At 39.6% G+C, this 13,931-nt stretch overlaps 1 long non-coding RNA gene and 1 pseudogene across 2 annotated transcripts; one reads left to right on the forward strand and one right to left on the reverse strand.

Moving 5' to 3' along the window:
• Nucleotides 1–6: 6 nt before the first annotated feature.
• Nucleotides 7–5,576, forward strand: LOC102023600. Of its 2 annotated transcripts, XR_263873.1 has the most exons (4): nucleotides 7–113; nucleotides 673–1,085; nucleotides 2,518–2,621; nucleotides 5,474–5,576. It is a non-coding gene; the product is annotated as an uncharacterized LOC102023600 (long non-coding RNA). The 2 variants fall into 2 exon arrangements; XR_263871.1 differs by lacking the exon at nucleotides 2,518–2,621.
• A 6,093-nt stretch (nucleotides 5,577–11,669) lies between these two features.
• LOC102008855 lies at nucleotides 11,670–12,121 on the reverse strand (annotated as a pseudogene).
• Nucleotides 12,122–13,931: the final 1,810 nt, after the last annotated feature.

Raw genomic sequence — 13,931 nt, forward strand, 5'->3', positions numbered from 1 at the left:
TGCGAGTCGTGTCAGTCACGCCGCTCCTGGGGAGAGTCGCCGGCGGCTTCCGGGAGCTCCAAATACAGCCGGGCGCAGCGGAGAGGGGGAGGGAGAGCTGCGCCACGAGGGTGGTGCGGAGGGGAAATAAAGGGGAGCCGAGGGGAGCGGGGCGGGGAGGTGGAGGAGAGGAGGGGCAGATGGGCCGTGGGAGACGGGAGCGGGAGATGAGGAAGGCACAGGCTGGGGGAAGAAGTGCTTGCCAAGAAAAGAATTCCCTGCAGCAGGCAGTGATGCAAAGAGCTCTGGAAGGATACGGAGGCTCCCGAGTGAAGGGGGCACGGAAAGGTCGGGTCCCAAGGGTCTGGGATTCCTGCAGAGAAATGGGTAATGGGACAGGCCTGTGTGTCCCCCGCCCCCAACAGAAGGATAAAGGCTGCTTTGTGGGGGGACGCTTAGACATCTAATGCTTTAGCTAGGCGTCAAGATCAGATGCATTTATATCTCGCAACCTTGTTTTAAAAGAAGTATTTTATTCACAGCAACTTTTAAAAAGTTGCTTGATTTAGAAACAAATGTAACCAAATCCAGTTTACTTCCTAAGATATATGTATTTATACACATTTCTCCTTTATATATTGATTGCAATTGGAAATTAAATGCCTTTCTCTCTTTTTTTGTTAACATTATTAGATCGGAAACTGTCGATTTTGAATCTTCATTGGCATTTGTTTGCATCTGAAAAGATGAACTTAAGGTCTTCATGGATAAATACCTGGAAGCTAACGGCAGACAAGAAAGAAAAAGGGGTGGAGGGTGTGACTGAGTCCTTCCCAAAGTGAAGTCTGCAAAGATGAATCTCTGAAAAGCCAACCTTCTCTGTCAATGTTAAAATCGCATCTTACTCAGTTCTGTGCATGACAAAGCTTATTCTGACCCAGTAGGTCTCAACTTAAATGAAGGTCATTCCTACTACAAGTTGTTATTGCCCAGCAGTGGACTGTGTAGTGACTCTTTGATCCCCCACGTCTGGAGGAAAGACAGGGGATGCTTACATGGCACAGTCAGAGCCAGCACCATGCCATGCTGCACATGCCTTGCACAAGGTAGGTGTCCAGTAAAGTTATACTGAATAACGAATGGATGGATGGATGCATGCATGGATGGATAAATGGATGCATGGATGCATGGATGCACGGATAGATGGATGGATGCATGCATGCATGGATGGATGGATGGGTTGCACATGTATTTAGAGCATTTATGTGCCGGGAATCCAGAAAGTAATACATACATAAGAACCAAGCTGTTCAAGACCACAAGAAACTTCCAAGCATCTATTTCAATGTGACTACTGTTTAAAACATTAACTTCAACATCACTAGAGCATTTCTTTTAGTGAAATACAGTTGTCTGCTGTATCCTTGGGGAAGAGGTTTCAGGACCCACCACTGATACCAAAAGCTGCAGATGCTCCAGTCCTTATGTAAAACGTTGTAGCATTTGCGTATAACCTATGTACCGCCTTCCATATATGTTAAATATCTTTAAATTATTTACAATATTGCATACAATGTAAATGTTTATAAATAGTTGTTACACTTGATGGTTTGGGGAATAATGACTAGGCAGAAGTCAGTACACGTTTAACATAGACACACTATTTTTTCCCAAATATTTTCAATTCATGGTTGAATCTATGAATGCCAAACCCACAGATGTAGAGGGTTGAGTGTAGATTTTGTTTTGGAGTATGCAGCATTATGGAGTTTAAGAGAGAATGAGGAAGATCCTACTAGATTTATACTATAACAGGGAGATGCAGAGAGTATAAAAATAGCCACAGTGTGAGAAGACTGTAAAAAGTGTCCTGGGTGTGAACAGAGTTCTGTGGGTCCATGGAAGAAAAGGAGATTGCTTCCGGTACTAGGATCAGAGAACGCATCCTGCTGGAAGTGAGTTGAGTCTTCAAGTAAAAATGAGACATTGAAGAAGAGCTCTCAGAATGAAGGGAGCAGCAGGGACAAAAGAGAAGAGGCAGTGAAGAACAAGAGCTGTGTGCAGGGCACTCTGTGAGAACAGCTGGATTAGAGAGCTGTGGGTACCAGGGGTGGATGGAAGGTTGAGCCTTCAGTCTTAGCTAAGATACCCCAGTCCTAGGTGGTGGCACTGGGGAACTATTGACAGTTTTCTGAGCAGAATCATGGTAATAATGTTAGTTTGATGGCACCGCATAGGACTAGAAACAGGTAAAAAGCAGGGAAATCTGCTTTAAAATAATCCAGTAGCCTAGAGGGGAAAGAGTGTTAACTTGACCTCTGCATTCGTCTCTTCACCAGTTCCCCTTAGCATAGCATCCATCTGCAGTTTGATTTCCCAGGAAATAAACCTCAGCAATGCTTGTTGTCCTGGTTTCCAGTTAGACCTGTAAACAGCAAGAACAGTGGCAATCTGTTTGTTTGGTTCATGGTCACCTTTCTCGGGGCTGACACATAATGATTAATGAGTGAATATTTGTAATTAATTTTTCTGTTACAGCATCAGCTCTGAAGGTTCTGGAATGGGAAAGAAGAGAAAGGTTCTGCACTTTTCTAAATCTCGTCCTTGAGATTCCAAGTGGAACCTACCTTTCTCTTGAGCAGGTGATCTCTTTATCTGCTGCAGCAGGAGGATGATTTTAATTTGTACTCCGTCAGTTTTTCCCCCTCTACCTAGAAATTTCTCCTCATTCTCCTCCATTCTTCATTTTTGTTTTGACTTGCTGTCACCTTCCTTGCCAAAGCTAAGAGTATTCTTGTCACTTGAGGTCCTTACACTTGTAACCTGAGTCTCCTTATGTAACTGCGACGTTCCTACAGATTACATTCCAGTTTCACCCAGCCAGGGTTGTACCCAAGAGCTATCAGTGCAGTGGACACATGAGGAAAGGGGAACACGTCACTGGTATGGTCCTGTTATTCTTCTGCCTGTTTTCATTGGGCAGAACTCGGGAATGAATTACTTGATGAGAAAGGGCTTTGCTAGAAATTCAACAGAGTAGGTGACCCAGGACCTCACAATTCATAGTCTACAAACTTCTACAAGTATCAAGTAGAATCCAGGCTTCCATGATCCCCTCCCAGAATCTACTTCTGAGATTCTATCCAGTCTACTCCCAAGGTCCATTTATGCTGCTATAACATTATACCTCAGACTGGGTAATTTATAAATAATATAATTTATTTCTCATAGTGCTAGAGGGTAGAAAGTCTAAGATCAAGCAGACAGCACATTTGGTGTCTTGTGAAATCTTGCTCTGTGTTTTAAAATGACACTCTGTTATTGTGTCCTCACATTGCAGGAGGCAAAAGACTAAAAGGGGACAAATGCTATGCCTTCACATGGTGGGAGACCGAAAAGGGACTAGTGTATTCCCTTCAATCTCTTTTATAAGGGTGATAACTCCATCCATGAGGGTAAAGCGCTCATAACTTAATTGGTTCCCTACACACCCCGCTGCTTAACACCATCACATGAAGTATTAGGTTCTAACACATGACTTTTGGAGGGACAGGTACATTCAGACCACAGCAGGTCCCAGAGTACCTGCATATCAGTCTGCCACGTTGGGGGATGACCATCTCCCAGTCGGCTTGGTGAAAACTTCTCCCACAAAGGGTGTAATAGATAGGAACAAATGGACCCAAGAAAATGGTCTCTGCTAAGCAGTAGTCATGCTGGCACTTGCACAGAGGATTGCTTCCTGAATTGCAAGTTCTGCCCAGAATGAAGCCAGGCCAGAGTGCCAGGTCTCTCCATGCAGCCTGCCCACTCATGGCTGCTGAGGTTACCGAGACCTGATTATTGGTGCTTGCTACCTTTCATAGTTATTTGCCCTGTTAGTATGGTCTCTTACTAGCAAATGGAAAATGTAATGAACACAATGTTCTTTCGAAGTTGTCCCTGATGTCTGAGGTGGACAAGATAATAATAAGGATGTTCCTCCACAAACATGCCTTTTTTGAAGTCAAATTTAAATTAGTCCAAACTTTTCCCAGTACACCATGGGAGTTTGCATTTTATTTTAATAACTGTGCAGTGAACATTTATCAGTAGGTAATTTTCCCAGCAGTCAACTCAAGAACATTTATTGTACAAATAGTTAATGGCCTACTGTGTTCCATACCTTGTGGGTACTGGGAATGCAGCACTCTAAGCAAAAAGACTAAAAATGCATCCAGCCCTCTATATCCATAGTTTCTACATCCAAGGATTCAACAAACCACATACCTAAAATATTCATGGGCAAAATGTGCCTTTAATGAATATACACAGGTTTTTTTCTCATTATTCTCTAAACAACACTGTATAACAACTATTTGCACAGGATTTACATTGTTTTAGGTATCATAGGTAATCCAGAGATGATTTAAAGTATACAGGAGGAGGATGTGCATAGGTTACATGTAAATCCTGTAAAGAATTTGAGAATTCTCAGGTTTTGGTATCCATGAGGGTCCTAGAACTAATGCCCCATGGTAACAAGGGATGACTGTTTGTATAAATGAAAACACAGGCAGAGGGGTTTAGCCTTTATCTCAAACCACAGAACAATATTGATAGGGGCATTTGGACTCAGGAGTCTGGCTTGAACTCGTTCTCTTAATCTGTACATTTACTGAACTGAAATAGAAATGAATGGAGGGGCTGGGGATTTAGCTCAGCGGCAAAGCGCCTGCCTGGAAAGCCCAAGGTCGTGAGTTCGGTTCCCGGTACCGGAGAAAAACCAAAAAAAAAAAAAAAAAAAGAAAAGAAATGAATGGAAAACTACTTGTTGATAATGCAATGAATAGTTACTAGAAGATTAGATATCTGAGGAATTGTGATGGAATTTGATGTCTGTGTAATCATCAAGAATCAACCTAAGAATAAAACTGAGATATCTTATTGCTATTGAGCAGATGTACCAGTGATGAATATGCCTGAGGAAAGTAACATAACTTTATACAGTTGTCCCTTGATACCCATGGGAGATTCATTCCAGAACTCTAGCAAATCCTCAGATGCTCAAGCCCTCCCATACAATGACATAGTATGTACATGCACAACCTTCTATATACTTCAGATCATCTCTAGATTACCTATGCTATCCAATATGATGTAAATGTTATGTTAATTGTTGTTACACTGTATTGTTTAAGGAATAATGATATGAAAAATGTCTATCTTGCAGAAGCAAATTTTTAAAAAAATATTTTTTTACCATAAGTTGATCTACCATAAGTTGAATCCCTGGATACTGAACCTGAGGATAAAAGCTTACTATGTACCTCAGGGTCAGTTATGCAGAGAAAGAGGGAGGGCAGGTAAAAAGTCTCTCTCGGCTTCATGAGATATGGATAGACATGAGATCTAGTGCTGTCTCTGCAAAATACACACTCCCTTTGCAGAAGTAACTGCAACTCATTGAATATTTGGGGTGAATTAATTCTTTAATTTTTTTTTTTTCTCAAAGGAACCAAGGTAGCTCAACTCTGGAATCCTGACAGTCCTGTTCTCCATTGGAAGTTCATGCCAAAGAAGTGAAAGACTTTGAAATAAATTTCCATTAGTCCAAACTTTTGCCTCGTGAAGGGTTTCTTGTTTTGTTTTGTTTTTAAAGATACAGGGTGTCACTGTGTTGCTCATGCTGGCCTTGAAGTCCTGAGCTCAAGTGATGTTCCAACCTCAGCTTCCCAAGTGACTGGAACAAGTAGCTCAAGAGAAAGAACTTAGTGACCAGGGCACATGGTCTGATATGCAGCTACCACACACAGAAGAGCTGGCTGAAGTCATGTTCCCTCTACAACGTTACATCCATCGCTCACATTCTCTCCACTGTCACCCACAGAACTAGCCTCTTCTGACTACAGGTGGCTGTTAATTACAGCACCTGGAAATACACCGGATGACAGCAGCACATGAGTCTCCTTTTCCTCACTGACAATTCTTTGTCATCCCTTTGATGATTCTGTCCACCTATAAATGGTAAGAGATGGAGACAAAGGACAGGTGCAGAAGTTGAGTGGATGGACTATAAATAAAAGAAAGCAAAGGCGAACAGTAGCAGCTTCCCTCGCATTTCTTAATCTCAGCACCATAGACACTAAAAGCAATGTTTTATTTGTCCAGTGAACAGGGATTCTTAATCTGGGCTCAACAGACAAATTTTTAATTAAAACAAATTCTAGGGCCAGGGATTTAGCTCAGCAGTGCAGTGCCTGCCTGGCAAGCGTGAGGTCCTGAGTTTGATTCCTGGTGCCCTCCCCAAAGTCTTTTTAACTGACACAGAATAATTTGACATATTCATGGGTATAGTGTGACATTTCAATATATGTACACAATATATAATGAGATCAGGGTAATTGGCGTATGTATATTGCCTCAAACATATTCTGTCTCTTTGTGTTGGGAACATTTAAAATCTTCTCTACTAGCTGTTTTGGAATATTCAGTCAGCACCCACCGTAGTTCTTTTACTGTATGTCAGAACATTGGAAGTGATTTGTCCCATACAACTGCACCCCTGCACCCCTTAACCACCCTCTCTCCTCTAGGTAGATTTTAAGAGTTTGTGAACTCCATGAATTGTATTTAATGCTTTAGCTTTGTGCATGGGTCTCAGAAGATGATCCATAGCTTTTGTCATCTTTTCCAGAGTGACCTATATGTCTAAAGGCTGATTGGATATTATGATGTCTATAAGTGAAAAAGGCAGGTGCATTCCTGCCTTTCCTGTAAAGGCCTTTGGCACAGTGAGCAACTCAACCTCAGATGAACCACAAGTTCTTGGTCCTCCATAGCAGAGGCATGGGCAGAATCATCAAGGTGGACTGAGTTTGGTATGAGTAACTGCTGGGAATATCTTACTTTTATAAAGGATGTCGTAGATGGCCATACCCAACTCAAGGGGGAAACTCACTCAATACTAGGCACTAAAGAGGCTCAGAAGAGTCAGGGGGCTGGCTGACACCACAGAAACCAGACAGCATCTCCAGTAATCAACTTTATGAATAAGATTGTCCCTGCATAAAAGTGTTCTTACCCTTTACAAACCTGCAGGTCTTTTCAAATTTCTACCAACTTGTAGACTTAGGTGGTACCTAAATAGTTCACTCCACATGCATCTCTTTCTTTTTTGAATATCTTTGAAATTAACAGGCTATTCATTCAGTTAGAAAGAAAATATTTTGGTGAATTTTTTGTTTTCCATTTTACTGGTCTCCTTTATCAATATTTAAGTGCCTAAGTGGAGGGCAATATATACCTAAAATTTATTTTTCATCATTCCTCAGTAAGGAAAAGGTTGCTGGTAGCTCTAGAGCTGTCATCTGTTAGCAAGTAACCTCCACCCACCCATAGCCAGATGCCCAGGTGCTTATTGGTTTGCTCAACAAAATTAATCCAGAGTTAAAGTCAGGGTTTAGAGAAATAGACAAGTTTACCCAAAATCATACAGGAAATAAATATATTGCCAAAAATATTTAACAAATTCTTTAAAAAATTCCAATTATTGGGATGAAAAAAGGTAACGGTTTTGGAAGCAGAATCAAAGAAAAGTCAGATTCAAACATTTAGAGTTGGTTGAAGGGAGAGAGATTATCCAAGAGAGTTTCTGATAACTGTAGGCGATTATGAGCCCAAAGGAAAATATTAAAAAAGGTACCAATGTCATATTTAGCCCTTACACTATTAGTTTAGTACAAAAAAAAGGTGAAATTGTATAAGGCAAATAATTAGACAACAGTTAAGAAGTAAGCTTATTTATTAATAAGAAAGCACATTTATTTTTCATTTAAATATAGTATCTTAAAAGTAGCAAAAATACGGAATAAAAATGATTATATCACCCTACTCCGATGTGTATTTGCATATTCTTTCAGATCTCTTCTATGTGATATATTTTATAGTTGCAAGCTAAGTGAAAGCACTTGGATAGTTGAAAAAGGGTGTTAGATTTTGAGTTTAAAAATAAAATTATGTTTATGAAATGGACTCTTCCTGCCTCTCTCATTTAATCATTGCAGAAGTAAGTGCTTGTACTGTTGTCATAGAATGCTAGCAACAGTGAAGAAAAATGAGAAGTCTGCCTAGAACTTAGCTAACAAGAACCACTCCATTTTGAACTAAACAAATACCCAAGTGTCACCCACCTGGCACATAACAGGGCTCAATGGTTAGTTGTTGAACTGGATATTGTGATGTATTACAATCAGAAGACATCTAGAAAATATGCATTGTGTAGAGAAAAACTTTAATTGCCCATAAACAACTTTAAATAATAAATGTAAGCAGTATATTATGAATTTAATGTTGTATGTGTGTATTCTTTATATAATTTGAATTAATTTAGAGTATGTTTAATATCTCTTCTCTAAAGAGTAGGTTAACCTCTAACTTTATGAGCTCTCTTAAAACAGCAAGTGGAAAATTCTAAAAAATAACTCTCCCTCCAGCCAGGTATATTCCTAGTCAGGGCACTTGCAAGCATTTTATAAAAACAATTTCAGTCGTTTTTGCTTTTTTTTTTTAGTTCAACAGTCATCAACAAAGCAGAGGGAATTAACTTCAAATAATTTTCTTGGCTAGACTTCATACTTGAAAAATTATATTAGAGTTTTATGGATTTCTCAGGTTTTGGAAACAATGTGGCCCAGATTAAATACTTTGTAATGATTCTTAAAAACAACAAGGTTGATTTGAAATCTGATCCTTCTTTATGACACCTTCAGAGTTTTGTTGAGAGGATCCTGTGTTTTCTCGTCAGGTGGAAGGGATAGAATCATGAGTTATTTGGGTGTTTGACCTACACCAAAGGAAGCTCTGGGAGCCACCTTGCCCAGATCTGGTGAGGGTGGTGAGTGTTTGTCCCTCCTCTCCCGCACACTTCCCATCCAGATTAGCTCCATCATCTTGTGACAAAAGGAGAAAAATAACTCTCCAGATGTCTGTGGCTTTCTTAGCTGCCAACACAGAGCTTGATCACACTGAGGGAAATTCTTGAATTAAAGAAGGAATCATACACACTTTTGATTACACTCTGCAGGCCTCTGGGTGGCAGGAGTGGGGGTACCTCTGCTTGACCTCTCTAGGGTACCCCAAAGGATGCACAAAGCTACACTGCAGATTCAGATGATTCAGACCCTAAAAATGGAAGTTATAGGAGCGGAAAGTGAGATGGTGATTTCCGGGAGCTGAGAGGAGGCCTGTGTGTAAGAATAGAGAGACACTGGTCCAAAGGTATAAAGTTTCGGTTAGATAGGAGTAAGTTTGAAAGATCTATTGTACAATATGTAAGCATAGCTAAAAATAATGCGTTATTATATACTTGAAACTTTCTAAGACAAGGGATCTGAAATATTTTTCCAACAAAACAGTATAAGCATGTGAAGCAATGGACATATTAATTAACTTGATTTAACCATTTCACAACAGATATGGGTATTAACACTTCACATTGTACACTACAAGTACATATAATTTTAATTGGTCAACTGGACTGTGATTTAAAAAAGAAGAGATTTGGCATTTTGTTGCTGCCAGCCTTTGACTTCTGCAATCCTGTTCTTCTGAATGAGATTTCAGGTGAGACTAGACCACCAAGAGCAGCTGGAGTTGATGTACTAGTGAGAGAGCATGGTCTGTTCATGTTATACATTTCAGAAGCTCTGTGGGACCTGTGGATCTGATAATAGTGGAATGGTAGTTGGAGAAGGAAGCAGATTTTCATGGAGGATCTGGGCCTTGCTTAGTGTTGGTTTTCTTCCTATGCTTCTGCTTTTGAGGGGTCAGTAAGAGTGGAGGAAACTCAAAGTGCAGTGTTTGACATGAGAAAGGCGAGGATACCCAGGGACCCACATGGCTGTGCATGAATAGGAAGGCCATGAAGGAAGCCACAGGGAAGATTCTACAGTTTTGACCTTGAATGTTTCCCCAAAGGCCCATGCGTTAATGGGTTGGTCTCCCACCTGTGGCTATACTGGAAGGTGGTGGAACCTTAGGAGATGGGGCTTCTAGTATAAAGTTGGGTTGTGGGGTCTGCCCTTGAAGGACCTTCCTCTCTCTCATTTCCTGGCCTTCATAAGGTGAACAGACTTCCTTTGTCATGAAATCTGCTGAGACCTATGCTACCACATACCTGAAACTACAGGGCCAAGTGACCAGGGAATGAAACCTCTGAAGTTGTGAGCCAAAATAAACCTTTCTTGCGCATAAGTTGATTTTCTCAGGTACTTTGTTACAGGGACAAAAAGCTGGCTAACAGAGAGGTGTGGAGTTCTGTGCAGGCCAGAAAGGACAGACAGAGCTGGGGCAGCTCACGGTCCTGGGAGTGGTGTGACGGGCGGGAGCTCAGGCTGCAGGTGTGACCACATGGTGAGACTGGGACCCGCTGGAACAAAAACCTGTAGGCCCACCACCTGTGGCAATCGAAAGACCTTAGAGAGGCTGTTTTCACTTCATGTTTTAACAATAGTGAGTGCGTGGATGATTGAAATTATGCATTTTTGGTACTTTAATAGTCCCTACTTATAATTTTATGAATTTCTGCAAGTCTAGATTGGATATATTTTACCTGAAATGTTTGGGACCAGAAGTGTTTCAGAATGTTTTTGAATTTTTGGTTATTTTGAGGGGGTACTGGGGATGCATACAATGTGATATATTGAGGATACATCCTATGTCTAAGCTGAAATTCATTTATGTTTCATATCACCTTTTATACATATCTTCAAGGTAATTTTATATATTATTTATAAATAATATATGAGGGTCTGGGGATATAGCATAGTGGCATAAGTGCTTGTCTGGCAAGCACAAGATTCTGAGTTCAACTCCCGGCACCAAAATAAATAAATAAATAAATAAATAAATAATGTGCATGCATTTTGATAGTGATCTATCACAGGAAATAAAGTGCGGAATCTTTAACTTGTGGTCTAGGCTTTTGGAGCATTTTGGATTTTTAATTTTTGGGTTAGTGATGAAATAAAAGTGGATAAAATAAAATCAACAAAACCTTTCCAAAATGTCTGGGGAAAGAGAATGGCTAGTGAGATTGCAGAAAACTCTACATCACAGAATGGAGTATAGTTTGTCCTGTTTCTGACACAATGAGGAAGAATCCTGGGGACTTAAACCTAGACTGATCAGGGTTAGCGTTCATTTCTTCTCACTGATGTAGCAGTGAAAAATCCTTTCTTGATGCAACAAATCCTGATCTTCAAAAAAAAATCTTAAAAGATTCACTACAGGCTCATAAAAACTGGCAAGGAGTTCTATAAAATAGGACCAATCTGCTCCACATTTTCACAAAAGCAGCTATAGGAAATCTAAGGACATTCAAACACGTTTGAGCTTGACAGGCCTTCTAAAACTGCCAGTATGCTCCTGATAGTTTTGTTTGTATTTTGTATGTTTATTTGGATGATTACTCTACTATGAATGATGAAGCTTTTTTAGTGTTATGAAAGCTCGTATCTTAATATCCAATGACTGCATTTTTTTCTTTATTCTGACTTCTATAGAAATTCCAGTGTCTGATGTTTTCTCTAGTCAGGTATTTCGTATGAAGTCTGATGTGGTTCCTAATGAGGACTGCCATGAGGAGTGACTCTTGTAATCTAAAAACAGTTGTTGTTGGGAAGTAGCTGCCTTGCTGAAATGTTTTGTCATCATTCCTTTGGTCTCTTCCAACCAGAGTCTGAATAGAACTTCCTAAGAATAGCAACATCATAAGCCTTTCATTTATCTTGATCTGCTTCCAAATATCCATTGAGAGAGATTTTTGCCCCTCTCTGACCCATTCCCTTCAAGACAGAGGCTGCTTGCAAATGAGAGCAAATGCCGACACAGATTTGCATTTTCTAGTGCTCTTCAAAACACAAGTAAGGGTTCCATGGCCTCCCACAGAGTGGCCCAAAATAGACAATTTTCCATGGTCCACTGGAAAACTGGCATTTATCAGTAGGGGGGAAGCGTATCCATTATGTAAGAGTATATTCTGTAGATAGTTCTTCAACTCTCTACACAAAATCCAGCCCTAGGGACAAAGTCCCCAACCCCATCTTTCCTTAGTGTTTGGAGGACTGAAGACCAGCCTGTGTTCTGGAACTGGCTTGGTCATGGCCGATCCATTGTGGCATTTGTTTTGTGTATTTTAAGACATGAAGTTAGTACAATTCAATCACTCTTTCAGTTTCTGGATTTGGAAGTAAACAGAAGGCAGATTCCAGTTTGGACTTTAAGTCTATCACATTCAAATACCTCCAGTACCTCTAAGGAGCAGCAATATCCAAAAAAGCTTTGTTATTGTGCAGGTGCCGGTACCCAAGTTGATAGAGAAAGTTCGGGAAACCTCATGCCTTTCTGAGTCAGGACAGAAGAATAAAATAGCAATTGGCCAGGCAAACAATAACAATGAGAGATTTTGAATAGCAGTGTTCTACAGTTGTTCTGTCTGACATGGAAGCCTTTAGCACATGGTTTGTATGATTCAACTCACACAAAATGTCCAGAGTCAGTAAATCTATACAGACAGAAAGTAAACTGGTGGTTGGCAGGGGCTGGGGAGTAGAAATGATAAATAACTGTTAATGGGGTTAGAGTTTCTTTGGGGTTTAGTGAAAATGTTCTAGAATTAGTGCATATAATAAAACTGAGTTGTATACCTAAGGTAAGTTTTAGGGTATGTGAATTATATGACAATTAAAAGGTGTTTATCTGAAGAAAAAATGCAGAATTGAAAAAAACCCTAACTTTTGAATTACTAAAATTTTAATCATCTCTCTCTCTTGTTTTGTCTGTTCCTTTTCCCAGTTTCTATAAATGTATCTGACTGGAGCTACTGAGAATATGAACAAAACACACCATTAAACAGAAATTGATAGCAGTGACTCACAAGAGGGATTGATATGATTGTCAGGCAAGGTTATGACAAATGATTGGTCTTGCACATACACTGAAGTTACGTGATGCCTCCCTCACTGCTAATCATGTTAGAGTAATTTCTACTCTTGTGTAGCACTATCTCTTCTACTTTCTTACTCAGCACTTTAAGCTGATAAAGGAAATGGTTTTCTAAAGTGATTGTTCCTAGGAAAAAAGCACTTTTTAATATTACCGGCATTGAGAACATTTTAAAATACTGTAGTGAAGTTTAAAACCAGTGCTTTATTTCACCTTAAAAGTAAACAAATTCAAAACATTTCATAATGAAAGTTGGAAGACTTTTAGGAAGTTTACATTTTCTTCCATATAGGTTTTTTTTATTGTGCTAAAATGTACATGACATAAAATTGATCAGTTTAACAGTCTTAAATACACAGTTAAGTACATTCATGCTGTAGTTAACTGTCCTTTTCCAGAATTTTTTCATCCTCCCCTATGAAAACTCTGCTATGTGCTAAGCACTAAACTCCCAGCACTTGTTCCCCATTTCAGTGGCTGGCAATCACCATTCTAGTTTCTGTTTCTGCAAATTTGACTAGGTCTCTCATTTAAGTGGAATAATACAGTATTTGCCCTTGCATAATTGCTTTTTTAAATCACAATGTCTTCAAGTTTCATCTATGTTGAATATTCTGTTGTATAGATATAGCACATTTTAAAAAGTCCATTTATTGATTGATTGACACTTGGATTGATTCTACTTTTGTTTGTTTGTTTGTTTTCTTTTTTGGTACCGGGGATTGAACTCAGGACCTTATGCTTGCCAGGCAGGCGCTTATGCTGCTAAGCTATATCCCCAATCTCTGATTCTACTTTTGACTACTGCAAAGAATGCTGAAATGAACACAGGTGTACATATATTTGTCTAACTCTCTGGTTTAATTTCCTCTAAGTATATATCTACAAGTGGAATTGTGGATATATGTGGTAATTCTGTGTTTAATTCTTTATTTTTTGTTTTTAAAGAATAAAAAATAATAAAAAAT

This window comes from Chinchilla lanigera, unplaced genomic scaffold (genome assembly GCF_000276665.1).
Source record: "Chinchilla lanigera isolate Chin_1 unplaced genomic scaffold, ChiLan1.0 scaffold00082, whole genome shotgun sequence".
NCBI lineage: Eukaryota > Metazoa > Chordata > Mammalia > Rodentia > Chinchillidae > Chinchilla > Chinchilla lanigera.